An 18928-nucleotide genomic window follows, 5' to 3' on the forward strand; every position below is an offset into this window, starting at 1 on the left:
CTGCAATCCTGTTGTTCTTTAATCATTTTACTTGGAGGACGCCATTGTGAATAACTTGAATCATCCGTATGAACTAGCAGAATGTACCCCAGTGTGGGACAGACCCAATTTTGCAAAGCTGACATTTAAAATGATCGGTGTGTGTGTGAATCTCCTAAAAATATTGTGCCGAAAAAGATGAGGAGATTTGACATCAGGTGGGAAGCCGCTCCTCTGTACCCTTTCGCTGATAATGAAAGATTTGTTTATGTTTATGTAAATTTCAGCTACACCATCAGACAAACCGTTGCTGCTGTTCTGATGAATCCCCACCTCAGCTGAACCTGAGCCTCACGTGTGCTCGACTCGCTTTGGGTGGTGAGCTGTGGGTGATCATTCCAGCAGCTTGTGTGATTTCCTGTGTAGGAACAGAGCTGAGATGAGGGCAGCAGGTTAGCTTTAGGTAGGCTTTTGAAAACTGATTCTTCTGCCTGGTATGATAGACTGCCCGTTGGTGATAAGAGCTAGTCAAAGCTTTTCATTTGCACCAATGTTCCTCAAAGCATATACACACTTGCTGGGCACTTTAGTGTGTAAAAATAGCTGCAATAATGTAAACACCTGTGCAACAATGCTTTGCAGCAAAGTGTACCTTATAATGTTCAAAGAGGGGCAGATTGATTGTTGCTGTTGTTTGTGATGTTGAATTTGATTGCATCATTGTATATTTGAACCTAGAACCTTTTCACTACGGCAAGAAAGATGTGTTTTTTCAACTGGTCTTTTCAAGGCCATTGCAACATATGGACAAAGAAAAAAAAGGTGCTAATCAGTACAAGAAATGAATCAATTTGCCAGCATGAATCACCGCTCAGTTTCCCAAAACAGCTTCAGCATTTGCAGTGGCAGCTGGCCCTTTGTAGCTCGTCTCTCCCTCGCTGTGTGCTGTCTCACACACATTGCTCAACTCAGAGGGGGCAAGAGTGGAATTAAAGCCTGTCTGAATACTGCACATCAATAAATCCTCCACTGTCTTCAAGCCTGAAGGACCTGGACTGTATTGTCAACACAAATGTTAAAGAGATCACCATTAGGGGGATTTTTAAATTCAGTAATAAAAGTAAATGTTGCTGTTTAACCCCCCTTTTCATGTTATATCACCAAGAAGTTAATGGGATTATTGTTTGGAATCACTATTGTTGTTTTTGTTTTTTCACAGCTAATAATGTAGCTGCTGAAAATGATAGTGATGGTGATGATAATGGTGAAAAAGAGAAAATAGATGATCATTAAGAAGATTAATAAGAAGAAAATGTAGTTTCTGTTCTCTGCTCAGCAACACCTGGGTTGGACTGTATCTGGTGCTTTAATGAGGTTTTGAAACTGCTGTAGGGCTTTGGTTTATTAATGTGGAGGAGTGAGCAACACAAAATGTTCCCAATTAAAATGAAGATGAATTGCAGCAGCAGGTCCCCTGTTGTGGCTTTACTTTTGTATGTGTCTCTAAATCTCTGCCATACAGACGGGTCATTACCACTAAAGGCTGCTCTGGTCCTGCGGCGTTGTAGTCTGAACACCTCACATCCCTCTCTTGCTCAGTAGCACTTTACTCTACACCACAACTAAATGCTGTGCAGGGAAGAGGAGGAGGTGGATTCTTGGATAAACTGAACATATGAGGGGAAATTCTTCTGTGGCATTACTTAACATGCATTATTCAATTAATGACGTATCTTATGGTTATGCTGCATTGTGAAAACTTGTACTGTATTCCCAAATGTGTTCTGGAAATTACCCTGTTTTTTCATCTTGACTTTCATTAGACCAAAAGAGATGGTTTTTGTAACTCACTGAGGAGTAAACAATGTAAATTAGACTGAACAACAAATCCAAAAAGATTGGAGTTTTGAAGTTTGATGTTCAAGTCCATAATTTCTGAATAATCTTCGGTAAATTTCCTGGAAAGTCCAATGTAATTTGCTACTAATTATAATGAAGACAGTGTACAGCAGCTCTCAACAAACATGGAGGATAAAGTTTCCAATAATAAAGAAGAATATATAATTGGATTTGAATGGAGCTATTTGTTCCAGGAAATTCTAATTTCTCCCTGCTATCAAATAACATATTTCTCTGAAGGTAACTTCCGAAGAAATTATTAAGAAATGCCAAATCCATAACATAAGACATTTGTTTTTGAGGTTTTCATGACAGCAGCTTTATTGTATTATGATGTACCGAGGTTGCTCAGCTTGAAAAAGCAAATCCATTTGGAACTGACTTTATTCAGCATGACAGCATCTGAAAATGTATTATACAACGAACAGTCAATTTGAAAAATAAATAAAAACACCAGTGCTTTTCAAAACATAGTGCTTCACAAAAGAGACAAAAAATGAGCAATAAATTAACCGAATTTGAACAATACAAAGAAAAAAGAAGTCCTAAATTAATCAAATGGAAGAAAAAAAAACAGCAGAGAGGGGACAAACAAACCAATACATGCAAAAAGACAAGTTTATAAAGATTTTTAGTAGAGCTTTAAACGGACGTCACAGCGGCAAACACAAAGAGTTTTGGGCACAAAAGCCCACAAATCTATAACCATGGAGGACTTCACAAGTAAAATCCTGAAAGGTACTCTAAAACCAAAGGCCTTACAGTACATGCATCAAGCACAAATTAATGCAACATTTCTAGTTTGGGACCCGTTAAATCTAAGAAATGATTACCATTAGTTGTGAGCCATCTTCACCTGTTGTGTTGTTGTCTGTGGGTGATGACGAGGACAAGCAAAGGGTAAGCACAGGGTTTTTCACGGAGCTTGGGATGAGCCACAGAGAAATTAAAAAAAACTTTGAATTAATAATTCATACTCTGGATTTGATCATTACATATATTCATTTTAGAGCATAAATTATTTTTTTTTTCCTTTAATGGCCTAACCTAGGCTTTGCACTTTTTAGACAGAAGAGGTAAAATTATTCAGTAATTCTCAAGAATAAAAAGGAAAAGTTAGATGAATATCTAAACATATAAATATAATTTTACATAGTATCAGTATTTTCTTTTTGTAGCCCAATCCTTTAATTGCCTTGACAATCATTAATTTAGCAATTGACACTGTAGTAAGTTTGGTGCTTTAGTCACACTGTTTGTCACTGTGAAGTCTGATGTGATAATCTGATATTAAAGTAATTTGATAATTGTTGCTCAGCCATCAGTTGTTCCAAACAGATTAAAAATGTGAGTTTGTTTTCATATAATGGACAGCAGAGCTCTGTGAGACCGCTGTGATGTCTTTGTTCATCACAGGAACCTTTTGTGTCTTTTTCTTTCTCTTTTCTTTGTCACTCTGCATGGTACCACTCTGATCACTTCATCTAATGGATCACAAATTAAAAGGAAGGGCGAAAATTGACAATCATCTGCTCTTATCTCCCCTGGGGTTTAATGTTAGAGCAAGACACACACAAACACACACACGCGCACACACACACACACACACACACACACACACACACACACACACACACACACACACAGTTTTATTCCCTCTGTATAGTGTATCTAAAGTGTCCCTCACATTCTCATCCTCCCACGCAAACAACTAAGTTTCCAAAACTTTTTCCAGTTGGCCAGATGCTCAGTGAGCTATACACTGTTTACCCCATTATTGTCCTTGACCATTGACACTGAATCAAATGGAGAAGTACACACATATCTTTGTAGCCAGCGAGATATGAGATCCACATCAGGTCAGTAGCTCGGTGCTTCTAACTGGAGAGGTTTTGTCTCGGTGGCCCACTCCTCTCCCTGAGGGAATACATCGTCTGGTCTGGTTTAGAGAAGCAGTTCAGTCTATAAAATGCTTTGAAGGCCTCTAGTTACAGTGTCTGAAGGGAGTAACCTTCAGAAGTCAAGATATCTGTGTGAAAAAAAGGTTGTGTGTATCCTTACCTGTTTTTTATGGGATACTTAAAAAATATAATATTAATGGTGATTTTAGATGATGAAATATACACTTCTTAGCCCAAATATCCCTAGCAGACTAGGTAGATGCATGTGACACTTATAATGAATAGTTTTCTTGTACTGACAGTCCATTTATCAGACAATCGACCTGGCCTCCATAATATTCCTGTCAAGCCTTTTTGTTACAGGACACAAATAACAGTTTACAATGACAGCAGCAGATTTAAATTCATAGTTTTCTTTTAACTTTTTGAAACAATACATCTTTGATTTCACACAGATGCAGACAAAAGCAGGTCTCTCATTTCCAGCCGATCTGCCCTCTTTCCAGCCCCCATGAACCACCAGCAACAAGAAAGTTGCAGCACTTAAAAGGATTTATTTGAAATCTTTTAGTCTTCAGGGTGAGCTAATAATAACAAACAAAAGCAAACTAAAGTTGAACCAAACTAAACTGATACACTCAAACTACAAGAAAATGAACAAAGAGACAAGCCACTAACCTAACTTTTATATTTATCGCGATTTTTTAATGGTGATTTTTAAAAAATCGATTCTCATACCAGAATCGATTTTTATTTTTGAATTTTTGATTTTTTTCTAAAGACCAGCTAAATGTAGCAGTTTAGTTTATTGTAAGATGTTGGTGGATGAGAATGTTTTTTGTAAATATGACTTATGATGTATTATCAAGTGTTTGGTTCAACCTGTTATTGTTTAAGGAAAGAAAATCACAATAATTTAAATATAAAATCGCAATACTTGGTAAAATCAAATCGCAATACTTTTTTAATCAGAATCGCAATTTACATCGAATTGGGACCCAAAAATTGTTAGAGAATCGAATCGGCACAAAAGCATATCGGCCCAGTCCTACTACTGTAACTCCTGACATAATAAAAACAGCAGAAAACCAAATGTAACAAAAAAAGTTACCCAATCTTACAAATCTTGAGCTGATATTTGATGTAAGCATAGTAAAACATTACGCATTAATACATTTTGACTTGAAGTGGGGAGAGAAGAGCCCTCAGAAGCTGGAACAGACTGGCTTTAAATCAGCTCCCTGGAACAACCCACACTCACACAATCACAATCATTCAATTAGCCCAGCTCACCAGCATCCCATCACACACAGACACCCCAGCAGGATCACCCTAGAGGGGGAGAGAGATCCACAATACATGCACAGAGTTGAAGCACATACCGATAACACATCAGAAAAATGCTCAGACGAACTCTGGGTTGTAACAAATCTATAATTATTAATGTGCTCCTTTGCCTTGGAAGTAATGCTGGGTTATTCTAGGCAGTATCCTAGATAGTCATGTCAACATGCCAATGTACAATTACAGCTGATGGTAGTACAAATTAAAGTGTATTCAATCTATTCTTTTCCTTGTTGTTCTTTAGTTAAAAAAAAAGACATACTAAAAAAGACAGCATACTCAAAAATGTTTAGAAGTACATCTTTTCCTTCAGCTCCAATCCGAAGCATGAGTGTCGGCTCTCTGTGCCTAGTTACGGTTGCTAAGCAAAGATTCGGGCGATGTTAATGTTATCCCTTACAAGGTGCAATGATAGTCATTTATTGATTGACACAAAATTAATTGTCAACCATTTTGAGCTTTTAAAAAAAACAATCTCTCTGATTCTAGCTTCTTAAATGTGAATAGTTGCAGCCCTACTTTTTAAACACCCGTCAGTAAATATTATCATTCATCAGCATGCTTGCATTTCAGCTGCTGAATCGGCATCCTAATAACTGACCTAAACATGCAGTAACACTGGTCTTTTAAGGTTGCTGTGAATTGTTAGTGAATTCATGTCATTTGCGTGAGATGTGTGGTATGATTGAATGGCAGAGCTGTCGAGGAGAAATGAAACTTGTGAGTGTCGCTCAGGCTCCTGAATGTCTTAGAGGTAATCACTGCATTCACCAGTGCATGTAGAAAATGCAGATAACACTGTCTCAGAACTCAACAATGGCTTTGCTTGTCTATCCTGGACAATTACAGCCTGAGGAGAATGTGACACTTCTTGAGCTATTTAATGTAAATAAGAGACACATACTGTAAGCCGCTTTATTTACATAAAAAGAAAATATAATACATTTTAATAGGGAAATGTGCAAATAGAAGTCTTATAGGCTGCCAGTGAGTAAACATTTTTACTTTCCCTTAAAACCTCACGACTCAAATCTTTATTTCTGTAATTACTAATCTTCTGTACTCAGAGAGTTAGCTTCCTCTTTGTAGATGCATTGCATCATCATCATTTGTAGTAATTAGTCCAATTAAGCTACTGTCATTGAGCATTCAGCTGATGTTCTTTTTACAACAGTTGATTAAGCTTAAATTTCTTTATTGCAGGCATCAAAAACACCCCATACTTTAGTCTGATGTTCTGTGTGCTTTGAGAGTTTGGTCCACTGCTCACACAATTCCTGATTAGAAGAGCCCGACTGCTCTTTATGTCTGCAGAGCAAAGTGGTCTAGTCCTTATGTTTTATTTGTTATACTTTCCATTATATTTTTGCTTCTGCATATATTATAATAAGTAACAGTCAGTAACTTGCATAATCCAAAGTGTGAAATCCAGATTTGAGGATTTATTATCACTTGCACATTCCTAACATCTTTAAACAAAATCAAACAAAAGTATTTTTCATTAGGGAAGCTTATCATAAATAACTGCATGTCCTGCTATATGCTGCTTATGCTCAAACTGTCAAGGGGACAGAGATCATCTGGCATTGCTTTTGGATTTGCAGTGTTTTTGCAAATCAATGCTTTTGGATTTGCCAATTCCCTGTGTAAACCTGCCAGGTTTAAAGGAATATTTCAAAATTTGGAAAAAATGCGTATTTGCTTGAGTTTGATCATCTTGGTTGAGATCAATACGACTCTCATATCTGTCTGGTTGCAAACCCATAGGAACAGTCTGCTTGGCTCTGTACAAAGGTTCAAAAAACAGCACCTGTATCTCTTTTTACAAAGGGTCATTTACCTTAATGTGTCATATGTATTATAGGAACTGGATACTGGACTCAAAGATGGCACCATTTCACTTAAATGAAAAGAGCTTCCCTGGCACACAAGCCAAATATGTTCTCTAGCTTCTAGGTTTGCTTCCATGTGTAGCAACCCACTGAATATTCTCACTAGCATTTTTCCTGATAGGCCTGCCGGCCACTTCTTACTCATCTCATACACTTTACACTGGGTTAATGTCATAAATTAAAATAGCTTTTCAAGAATGGGTTTAAAAGTTTATAATAGAAAGACTATTAATTTACCTTGTTGAAGTTAAAGGTGTCCAATTTTACAGACGTCTCTTTTATTATGAGGGTCAATGTGGTAAATGTTTTTTGGGCAGCAGGAGATCGCTGCAATGCCATGAATGGCCACTATGGAAAAAAATTGGCAGCAAGGCTGAGTGGCGCCACAATTTCCAGATAACCCTCCACTGTATCTGTATCCATGGTTACTATTTCTATTTCATGATCAGGAGCAGGGACTTCCTGGATCCTTTGTCATTGCAATGAAGTTGCCAAGCAACCAATGAAGACTCCAGGAAATCACGGCACCTGTCCAAGAAATAGGCTGTAGCCGTAATTACTTCTCATTCACTCATTCACTGCTTCCTATATAACTGACATTTAAAGGTTGAATATGTAGAATATTTATTAAAAGCTATATTTTTTTTAAAATAATACAGCCACGGGGCGTTTTGAGGGGTACAGAATGAAAGTATTGCTTTTCCATTAAAAAAAAAATTTAGTCTGAATTAATATTTTTAAATTTTTTTGATGGGTTCGACAATGACGTTCTGACACGTTCTGTGTACATTGTACCCATTTAGCGGCCGGAATTGCGGGTTGCCAGGGTTGTCTGTTGTTCCGGTGCAGCTACTGTAGGCTGGCACTGGGTGAAATGGAGTTGTAAACAAACACGGCCGTGTTGGACTCACTAAAACCAGCGTTTTTTGCTCTCAAGTACAACTTTTCATCACAAAACTTCGAAGGTAAGACAGAATATCTGTTAGTCGCTGTAAATAAGTGGTTGTTTACCTTTGTATGCTGCTGGTTCACTGAGTTTTTAGCGCAATAATAGTGGTACTGTTGAACTCGCCAGGGTCTTAGCTTTCATATGAAATGCTATTTGTTTGTGTACCATGAAGTATCAAAACGGTAGCAATGGAAATGTGGAGAGTGGGTTGACTTTCTGACGCTATTCGGATTTTGATATTTGATCATTAACCTCTTAACGCACGCTGTTCCGTTCACGGGACGGGACGGGACAGATGTTAGGAGGTAGCCACACGTTCATCTGAATGTTTTAAACACCAACCCTTAAACATATATACTCATGCCGTACATTGTTGGAAAGCTTAGATTGTTCTGATTCATTCAAGACCACTCACGACTTATATGGTTGCTCACAGCCGTAATAGTATTAGCGATTAGCTTGGCTAGCCACTCAGCTAAGTGAGAAAAGCTATAATGCCTACATACCTTCAAAGTCTTCCCTTTATCCACAACGATCATCTTATGACACAGGACTTTATGTACAGCTCGCCAAGTATCCGTTCTTGTGAAATATGAAATCCGTTTCCATAAAACCGGAATATTTTCCTCAATATGTCCATGTATTTAGTCCAACACGTAATGTAATAACACAAATAACAAACCATATACGGTCCGTTTACGTCATTTCCTGACCTGCGCGTCCATCTCAGAGTACACGTGACTAGATGTTTACGACCGTGAGCCTCTTCTGCTTCTGACGACACCACACACAAGCCAATCGGTGTTTAGGATTAGGCAGTACATGCAGAGACATTGCTGCTACTCCCACTGGCGTGTTACAATGTAATGTACCTCGGTGGTTTCAAGTCAGTTACAGCGAGGGTATGTCCGCTTCCTGTTTTCAAAATAAAAGCACCAACTCTAACGTTATGGTTTTCTTAATAATAAAAGGCAACGGGTGTTTTATTTTGTGAAAATTACCGGAAGTGCGTTACTCGCTACGGCTAACTTGAGTGGCTCCGAATTCGCAGGAACAAAACTTTAAATAGATGTTATTTGGACAAATTAGCGTCACATTGTGGACCTAAAGGGCTACTTTCTCGCCTAAAAAGGTTAGACATGTGGATAAAGTGGTATATTAACAGAGTTAGAGCTAAAATAAAATCCGGCACCGGACCTGGCAACCCGACTGCTGGAATTACTTTTTGGTTGTTGCGACTACGATCTCGAGACATTAGATGGCGTTGTTCTGCTCATTCTACATATTCTACCTTTAAATACTCATGTGTACGTATCCTATTCATTTTCTCTCTATTTCTTGATTGCATCGAAGTTATTCTAACTTCTATTGTAACTGCACTGTGTATTTTCTGTTTTTTATGTCTGCACTTTTCTGCATCTTGTTTTTGAAAAGTACTATATAAATAATGGCTGTTATTGCTCAGTGGTTAGCCATAAATTGAGATTTTGGACACTTACTAATCATCATAATTTTGCGTCATCAGTATCAGCTGTAGAGTCACACAACTATAATTTTCTCATCTATAAACTGTAGTGATTTCCACTGTGGCATTGTTAGCATCATTAAACAAATTAGATAGAAAGTTAATTTGTGAGATTTAGATGTTCAGGGAGGCATATCTTGTTAGATTTGGCTGCCGTTTGGCAAAAAAGCTAATTAAGGTGTTTCCCAAATGTTGAATTGCTCTGCAAGTTGGTTCTCATTTATCACCTCAGATTAAGTTAGGCCAGGCATGAATGAGAACCTCTGCCAGTTATCTACGAGGCTTACAGAAATGTCTTTGATTTAAATCCTCAGCTGACCAACAGGCCAAAATGTCAGCATAGACCTTTTGAGAGTACTAAGAAAGGCAAAGACATGCAGAAGTGCTATGAATTAATCAGTAAGTCAGTTACTCGTCTGCTATGTATTCTATCTGCGAGCCAGCCCCAGTGTGTGACTGCTTATTTAGCCCTGAAGCTGCTGTGAGTATGCAGTTTCCTACCAGAGGGAAATAATGACAATTAAAGAGACAGATGGCGAGTACGTTGTTGCCAGTGTTTTTACTAGCATATTCTACCGCCTGGGAGCCAGACAATCTTCCTGAGCACCACATTATTGCACTGTGCTGAGGCACAATACTAGGCTCCTCACGCAGCAGAAATTAAGAGATGATTCAAGTCTCTGTACCATACACTGTAGGGATAATGTCAGCAGAATTTTACATTTTAGGGTTTTAAAATGTTTAATAAGAAGTAGCTGTGGGCTTACAGAATATTTAACAAGCTGGTATTCTCTTATGTTTGGCTCTTTTATCATTTCCTTGTCTCTTTGAGTTCATAAAAACCTGATATTTATGTGTAACTAAAGCTCCTTTAACATCTTGCAGTTTTTTTCTAGTAGTAACTAGTATTGTAACTGGTCTAACCAGTTATTGCCAGTGATGACATAAGTCTATTACCTATACTGTTGTAGCTCAGAGAATCTCAATTGCCAATAAATGTGACACATTGGAATCTGGTGGTATTTTAGGATTATAAATAAGCAAACGAGAGGCTTAGTGCAAAGGCTCAGGCTGGACTGACCGCTCCACATGCTGATATATGAGACACAGCTGCCTAAAGATGTGAACTGAAATTAATACTCCGGTACGAGAATAATACGTCCGATAACAACCAGTCCCATAAATTGAACAGAGATTGATCATGAGCAGCAACATTATTTTGGATAATATAACTGAATCAGTGATGAATAAACCTTTTTTGGTGCTTTTTTGTTTTGTTTTGAACAAACCAATATCTGTAATAAAAGGTTTAGAGATACAGTTGGGCTCCAATATGCCTCCATAACACCTAAACATTCATTTAGGTTAGAGAAATAAAGTAATAATGTATTTTATGTTTGTATACATTTTACATTATGAAGATTAATGTGTCCTCATGACATGCATAGTAAAATACTTTATCCAACAGGAGACCACAAGTCATGTTAATGGTGAAGATCTCTCTTTGAACACAGCAGTACAGGAAAGGAGACACGAAGTTATCAGCACTGTGTCACCTGGTCTTTCTGGCTCTGAGGGCGGGCTCCTAATGTTAACTGCCTCGGCCATCAGAATAATAAGTTGCACCCACACACAGCCTTTGTTCTTGTCCTTTGTCTGGGTCCACAGCTGCAGGAACAAGTGGGAAAGGCGTTATGGAATAATGGAGCTCCGGACCGGTGCGACTTTGCCAGCTAGAGTAGGATGCTAAATGATGCGTCATTATAGCAATTTCATAATGGGGTTCTAATTGGGCCCAGGCGGTACAGCATCAGCATTTCATGTCAATCATTTCTCTTTCTGGCACATCTTACTCTGGCTGTCCTTTTTACGTTCCACACGGTAGTTTTCCTTTTTGTCTCTCAGAGCCTGTCCTGAGTTTTCAATCTGCCATCTGTCCATCTTCATCTGGTTTTGTGTGTGTGTGTGTGTGTGTGTGTGTGTGTGTGTCTGTGTCTGTGTGTGGCCGTCTTTTATCTTCTCCCACTTTCTTGGCCATTCTGAAAGAGGAAGATACAAGGAAGAGCAATCAAGGTGTTTCTTGGTGCAGACGACTCAGGCAAACCATTTTGCAGTAGTCAGAACAGTTTTTCAAAAAATATGTGTCATGGCCACCATAGGTTCTCCTGCATGCTTTGAAGTGGAGGGGATGGGAGAAGTTTTACTATGGCAGAAATATGCCCCCTCACTGGTAGAGGCCATGACAAATGACACACTGGTCCTTTAAGGAGGTAATAACTTTAACCCACACCAAGTTTCTCTAATAATTTTAACCCAAACTATTCTGTCAAACTAACCAAGTAGTTTTTCTGTCTAATCCTAACCAGATCTAACCAGGGCTTAATCACAATGTTGTAGCATAAAACATAATCATTTTTCCAGACCCCCCTAGGGTAGCTAGGTTACCAACACACAGCACCGCTGCTACAAAAATGTCTAGGGGAAACACTGTATTGCTGTTGTGATAATCAGTCATTTGCAAATATATTGTGATTGCAGACATTAGTTTTGTGCCATCACTTTTAGAGGATGTAAAATCATTTTTTAAAGTTGCAATTCTTTCATCCCAACTATATATTAAGAAATTTAAAGTGAACTTGTCTTATGTAATTCATTGAGAAACAGTGATGTCACATGCTTTCTTATTTCCCATTAAAGACAGAAGAAATTCATGATCCCTGCTCCACAGGAGAACTGAAAACGTTTGATTCACTGATTCAGTGGCTCTCTGCTTGGTGGCACAGTGCAGGCCGGCTGCTGAGGGTATAATTACAGAGGAAGATGAATATAAGGGTGTAATTACCTCTTGAGAAAAGTTCACTGCAACTGAGCCCCACAGAAGTGTTTGTGAATTAAGGGACTCTGACAGGGGGGCTATTTACATATTGTATACTAATGGATGTTTGATTCGATGAATGAGTTGGACTTTTTCTTTCCGTATGAGAGGTGTGATGAGGCCACTGCTAGACCGTGGAGAGGTTGTGACACATAAATACACTCCAACAACAGACATTTACATGAGATAATGAAACAAACACACACCTAAAAATATTTTCACCTGAAGAAATAGTTTTTTTTGCATTCTGTGAAGCAGATTCATAAAGGCCCACGAATATTTTGCTCAAGTTTAAACATTTTCAACACCTCTTTAATTAGCTTTTCAATCAGTCAGAGCAAACAATTAAACCTAGCTCTTCTGAATGGCATGTTAAAACAATGGTTTGGCGTAATTTTGACCTAGTGTCATATGCACCATTACGTTTATCTAAACACCCTCCTGGTGTACTTACAAACTTTCCAATGCATCAATTTATGAGTAAAGACCCTATTTGTACTGCTGTAGAAGTTTGATAACAATGCAGGCATTATTAGTGGGGTAATTTACGAGATACACTTTTGGTTCCATTAGCACCTGTACTAAGCCATTCGGCTGATGGCTCTAACTCCACCAATTTGCAACCAAATTTTTAAAAAAGGGATGAGGTGGTGTTTAGATAGATGTAATGGTAGTGTTGTAGTACTCAAGATCGGTCTTGGTCTTGTCTCGGAATCAGGTTGCATTTTTACTCGGTCTTGTCTCGGTCTGGGCGGACTCTGGTTTTTTTTAACAATAATGTTGATAGGCTTTTTGTTTTTGAAAAAGGACCCTCTCAAAAACAGCTAATAACTTCAAATCATTGGTAGTGTAAGGATGTTAAAATGTTAACAAAAAATACCTCAGCTTTTTCACACAACTCATTTAATTTAGCTGGTACTGACTCTTTACTTTTTTCATTCTTTCTCTCTGAAATGAAAGGTTTATTGTGACTTGTCAGGTCAATTCAGTTTTGATAATATGATGAACTTTTTCAAGAAGTGAAACACAACAAGTTTGCTGAGATTAGTTTCATTCATTGTGCTGCTCTGAAAACAACAGAGCAAAGATTGTTTTTGTTGTCGCATTTATTTAAAAGGAAACTTAAATAAAAAGAAAACTCACATTTTGATGTTTTGTTATGATTTTCCTTTGATATATATGGTCTTGGTCTTGTCTCGGTCTCTGTACTCTCTGGTCTCGGTAATGTCGCTTTAACAGTAATTGTTACAATAAGACTCCAGGATGTCACTGTACTTGGCCACCATGACATGGTTACACCAAGGAACTCACCAGAAAAATATGAATTGTTGTTTTTATGTATGTTTGGACAGAGCCAGGCTAGCTGTTTTCCCCTGCTTCCAGTTTTTATGCTTCACATAACCACAATCTACATTTTATATGACAGACAGAGACAGCTGAAAGCATTGTGAAAAATAAGTAAAAGTCTCTACAGCAAAGTGAAGAATAAAATGTATCTTTTTGAGCCAGAATGATTAGCTGACTAACTGATTAGTAGATCAAGAGAAAATGAATTGCCAACCATTATGTATGTATGTATGTATGTATGTATGCTAAACATAAAGACTGTAAGACTGATCTTATCAGCACTTTATACTTTACACATTTCATATCCATTTTCTCATGTTCACATTGTTCAGGTTCACCATGGTTTACAAGTTGTAAGAAAAAAAGAAAAAGATTACACACAGTTTAAAAAATAGGCAGCTTGCCACAGTCTGAGGTTAAGTCTATAAAGGTAAAAGCTATTAGGCACTTTAACCAAACAGCATTGCTACATGAATCCAGGCAAAGCAGCAGTCTTTCTCAACAGGGAACCCTGCTAAAAAAAACCAGCACAGGTAAACATGATGGGCTCTGTACTGTGGCTCAAACACAGCTGACTGTTTTCCTCTTCAGCATGGGGCTACAAACATTTATCAAACTGGATCAATTGGTAAAAAGCTGCACAACAACTCTGCACATACCTTCTAACCCTGCTTCAAGGGGCAATGCTCTCAACCTAGATACCACAAACTAACGAGTGAATGACTGGATGATTTTATTTTGTATTTATTTTGTATTATTGCTATTATTATTTTTGTATGTGTGCTTGATTTGGTGATCATAGCTATATTTCTGTACTTCTTCACTTTGCTTTACAATGATTTTATCATGTTTATCAATTGTTTTTATGCTGATTAGCACCTTGAACTGCCGTTGTGTATGAAAGGTACTACACAAATAAAATTGACTTGTTTTTTTGCGGAAAAAAATGGCATCACTAAGTCATTGTTAGAGATGGATGTGCTAATTCCAGCTAAAATGAGCAAGATCAAGGCGTTAAGAGATGCACAGAAAAATATAGACAGTGATGGAGAAAAGAGAGGGTGATGCAGGTATAGGAACATTGTGAGATTTCAGATGAGTGGGGGGTTGAGGGGGTTGGGATGGGTATTTAAATGCACTCTCGACCTTTCAAAACAAGACATTATGGAGCACTTACCCATGCCAAACAACTCTCTAATAGCATTTTCCAGGCGGCTCTGGGTGACCTGCAGGGATGTGCCCGATGCCTGGTTGTGCATTTGTGTAACTGTATGTAAACCTGTTACATTATACATTATGTCTATATTAGTGTATAGTGCTGTCTATCAATCTTTTGCCATAAACAAAAATATAAAGGGGTTTTTCATCATCCTCAGAAGGCTTTATGGACCTGCATGTTAAAACATTGTTTGTCTCATTTTAATGCTAATGAAGAAAAAAAAGTCTCACAGCTGTCTCTACTTTCTCACCATCCTCTCATGCCTTCTCTGTGCTGCCAGTCCACACTAACAATGGCACATTGATGTAAAAGGGTAGCCCGAGTCTTTGGTTAATAAATTATGACACAGTGGACCCTCTTTATTTTACAAATGTTGAATAATGAGCTCCAGGTCATGTTTTTGCTGCTACTGAATATCTAGTGTTTTGCGGTTACAGCTGTCATCTCGCCTGCAGTGCTGAATCCCTCTGCAGCAAAAAGAGAATTCCCAGTATTGTGCAAATGAGCCCAGGTACACAAAGGGACACGGAAATTGACTGAAAGACTCTTCAGGGTGAAAATACACCCAAATCATGTAATCCCTAAAATCCATAAGTGACATCAGTGGTAACTCTGTCTCATAGAGTCCAGATGTCATTCTCCCTCTAACTTTGCCAGAGGCAAAGGACTTACTGAGTTTAGCTGGCAGCAGAGCATCAGATAGGCTGCTGTGTTTCCTTTCTTTCCCTATCAGCACCATAACAAACCTCTGAGGGCCAATTAAGGCAGCTATCATGGCAGTGATTGGATCACTGAGCTTTGATGTGACAAGAGCAAGCACATGTGAGCATACATACATGTGCAAAATACATTTCTTGTTACTATTACTGCACCAGATTTACATGAATTCTTTCTATAGTTAGGAACTGTTCTATGTGACTGAAACTTCTTCTATTTGGATCCCAAAATGTTTTGTTTAGTTTTAAAAACAATTACATCTCTAAACCTGAGGGGATGGGATTTAAGGAGCCTTTCTCTGTTGATGACACCGGGGAGTTTGCAATTTTAGCAAAGCAGCTAAGCAGCTTTTCTACTGTCAAAACACAGCAATCAGTGCAGCTGTCGGGGTCTGACAAAGTTGTGAATCAATGAAATTAGCCGAGGGAAATTTTCAGACAAACGTGTTATGGCTTCCTCTACACCACTTGCTTCTCATTCACTTGCCAGCGTCTCCATATGTAGGAAAGAACATTTTTATTTTTCCAATTAGATGGAGAAAAAAACAAATTGTTGCCTTTTTTGTAATAATAAAAGATGCCTTCTGTCATTTTTATATTGCAATAAACACATCCATTGTCCACTGTTAGTTGCTGATCTCCATGAAACAAGCTTGGTGAAGTGGTAGTCAGAGATCTCTGCTCACCAAGGTCTAGGGATCTTTTTTGTAGTGAATCACATGTCACTGAACCAAAATAAAGGACTACCCTACAGACTTTGGATTGGTTCTGCAATGCAGTTTAGCAATGCTTAAAAACCCTCTATTTCTGGGTTAGGGTTAGTTAGTAATTGTGCTTAACTTGTAACTTGCAGCACTTGTATGGCTTCCATTGGGCATGGCCAGTTCAATTCATGCCACAATAGATAAGCAAAGGAAAGCTTTACTGCACTGGCTCTTAGGCAGATCAGGGTTTTACAAAACTGGATGGGGTGACACAGCTAATGTGATGGCCTCTTCCACTTCTGGTGGTCAAGAAAAGTTAAATACATGGTGTAAATGTACCTAACCTCTAGAGTGGAGCCACTGATTGCAGCTCAGGTGATTTTACATAATAGAGTTTTCAATTTCATACTGACTGTGTTTATGGATACAATTTGGGGACATTTAGTTTTTAACCAATACAAATGTAATACCATAGCCAGTATTGCCAATATCAACATCGATACTGAAACATTACAATATTAAAACCAGCAAATGAACTAATGTCTGATGATTTACAATACTTTTTTTTTTTTAACGGTACTCTTAATTACGCAATCACAGTATTCTAAAGCATAAGACAATATTTAGTGATAGTGTCTTTTCCATATATGCTTTAAAAATAATACATACTGCTTCCATGATCTTCTCTCAACTAATGATTTCATGATGATTAATATCACATAGTATTTGTCATTATTCAGTTTTAAAATAATTGTATCGAAAACACTGACACTTTTCATCGTCTAATCCTCACAGTCTGCTGCTGCTCCAAACCAGAATGACATTAGGCTTTTAGAGATAACAAGGTTTCCTCAGCTCTCCTTCATCATCTGAGGTGTAATTAGACAGGTAATGGAGAGAAGAGCAGCTCGGGGGCCCATCCTTCTTAATCAAAAGAGTCATAACAATGCAAATACTGACCCTTTGTTGACTCAGCTGCCTGAAAGACTGATATCATTTTAACTTTTGAAGCACGAGAGAGACACCGGAAGCACCACAGAGCCAGTGAATTCAGACGTGTTGCGATGAGACATAGTTCCTAAATCACGGGATGTGGGGGGGTTATGAGTCGCCCCGGATTCATAAAATGAGAATTAACACTGAATGAGTGCTGAAACTATTGGCCTGCCGCCCGCTGCTGCCCACGTCCTCCAAAGCTGGTCCACCCACTCTTTCTTTCTCCCTTTCTCTGTCTAGTCCACTGTCTCCCTATCTCTACTTCTCTGAGTCTTTCTATAATTTTCCTTCAGCCATGTCTCTCCTTCTAACTCTCTCTCCTCCCTCCCTCCCTCCCTCCCTCCCTCCTCTCTGTCAGTCTCACTCTTTCTTCCTCTTATCAGACAGGCATTGAAGCATAGGGAAGCTGTCTGCAGCAAGACAACAGCAGGGGAGCGCAGCGCCGTGAAATGCAGGGAACTAAAACTTATAAGACTACAGAGGTGAAGCTGAGTGACTGAATTAAGGGCTTTAGACTGTAATAAAAGAGAATATTTAGACTTAAGGTCTTAAGTATGGACATTAAAAGCTGAGCATGAGCTGCGAGTGCTACGGGAGACATGGAAAAGCTCCTTGCCTCCATATTGGGGTTCAAACTTAATTTTTTGGTGGCAAATTTCTGTGCCAGACTTCTCACACCCAGCTGGGAGAGTATTTCCAACATCCTTAAGTATGATCGCAACCACTACACACTCATAAAAAGGAAGTCCAGGGTCCTCTCTCCCCAATCAAAGACACATTTTGACACTAATAGGTTCAATATATTGCTTATTTACAACAAATACACATAAAAAACCCACAAACTCCTGTTTTCTTTAATTCGGAGGTTTTAGAGATGGTCATAGTGAACTTGTGTCATGTTTTACATTATTCAGAGCTTTTGTTCTGACTAGCTAACTATATGTACAGTATATACAACTGTGCATTCCACCGAAAGTAGTTTTATTAATAGTAATGTGAATTCTTTGGTCCAACTTTCAAAATAATACTTTTTATTGAATAAATTCATAGTAGACCTTGTTTGCATTATCACAGACAATCATGAATTAAAAATGAAAATAATTGCAGCAACAATCTTCTTCTAGTTAAATGTATATAAAGCAGCTTAAGATCTTTTTCAAAAATTCAGAGTACCAGCAATTGCAGGTACTGTGTAGACTAGACTGCAAACTTAAAGAAGCTCATCTTGTGTACATGTCAAACAAACCTAATTTGCATAGTTCCTTTCATACAGTATAGTGCAATTTTAAGTGTCAACCTCATAAAGGAAAACATATTTGAAAGTCCCAGTCCAGGTTTTATGGCAATCCTCCCTTCTAATCGTAAAGTGGAATAGTGACATTTTGGTGTCCAGGATTCTTTAAGTAAAAGTTATGTCCATTTGCTGCAGACGGTGTTAGATTATTGCAGTTTGGTGCACTTGTAACAATTGGACGGGCATAAAACTCTCCTGGTTGGATTATCAGTACAAAAGATAGATAGATATAGATAGATCATTTCCTTATCAAAGAGTCAAAAGTACAAACCTGTATACACAAAAACT

At 38.2% G+C, this 18928-nt stretch overlaps 1 long non-coding RNA gene across 1 annotated transcript; it reads right to left on the reverse strand.

Annotated features, from left to right (window-relative positions):
- Window positions 1-2237: 2237 nt before the first annotated feature.
- LOC128361309 (uncharacterized) lies at window positions 2238-5086 on the reverse strand. The gene is made up of 3 exons (XR_008321576.1): window positions 5073-5086; window positions 2712-2749; window positions 2238-2280 (listed from the first exon to the last, which is right to left on the reverse strand). It is a non-coding gene; the product is annotated as an uncharacterized LOC128361309 (long non-coding RNA).
- Between the last annotated feature and the right edge of the window lie 13842 nt (window positions 5087-18928).

The sequence above is a fragment of the Scomber japonicus genome, chromosome 7, assembly GCF_027409825.1.
Source record: "Scomber japonicus isolate fScoJap1 chromosome 7, fScoJap1.pri, whole genome shotgun sequence".
Lineage (NCBI taxonomy): Eukaryota > Metazoa > Chordata > Actinopteri > Scombriformes > Scombridae > Scomber > Scomber japonicus.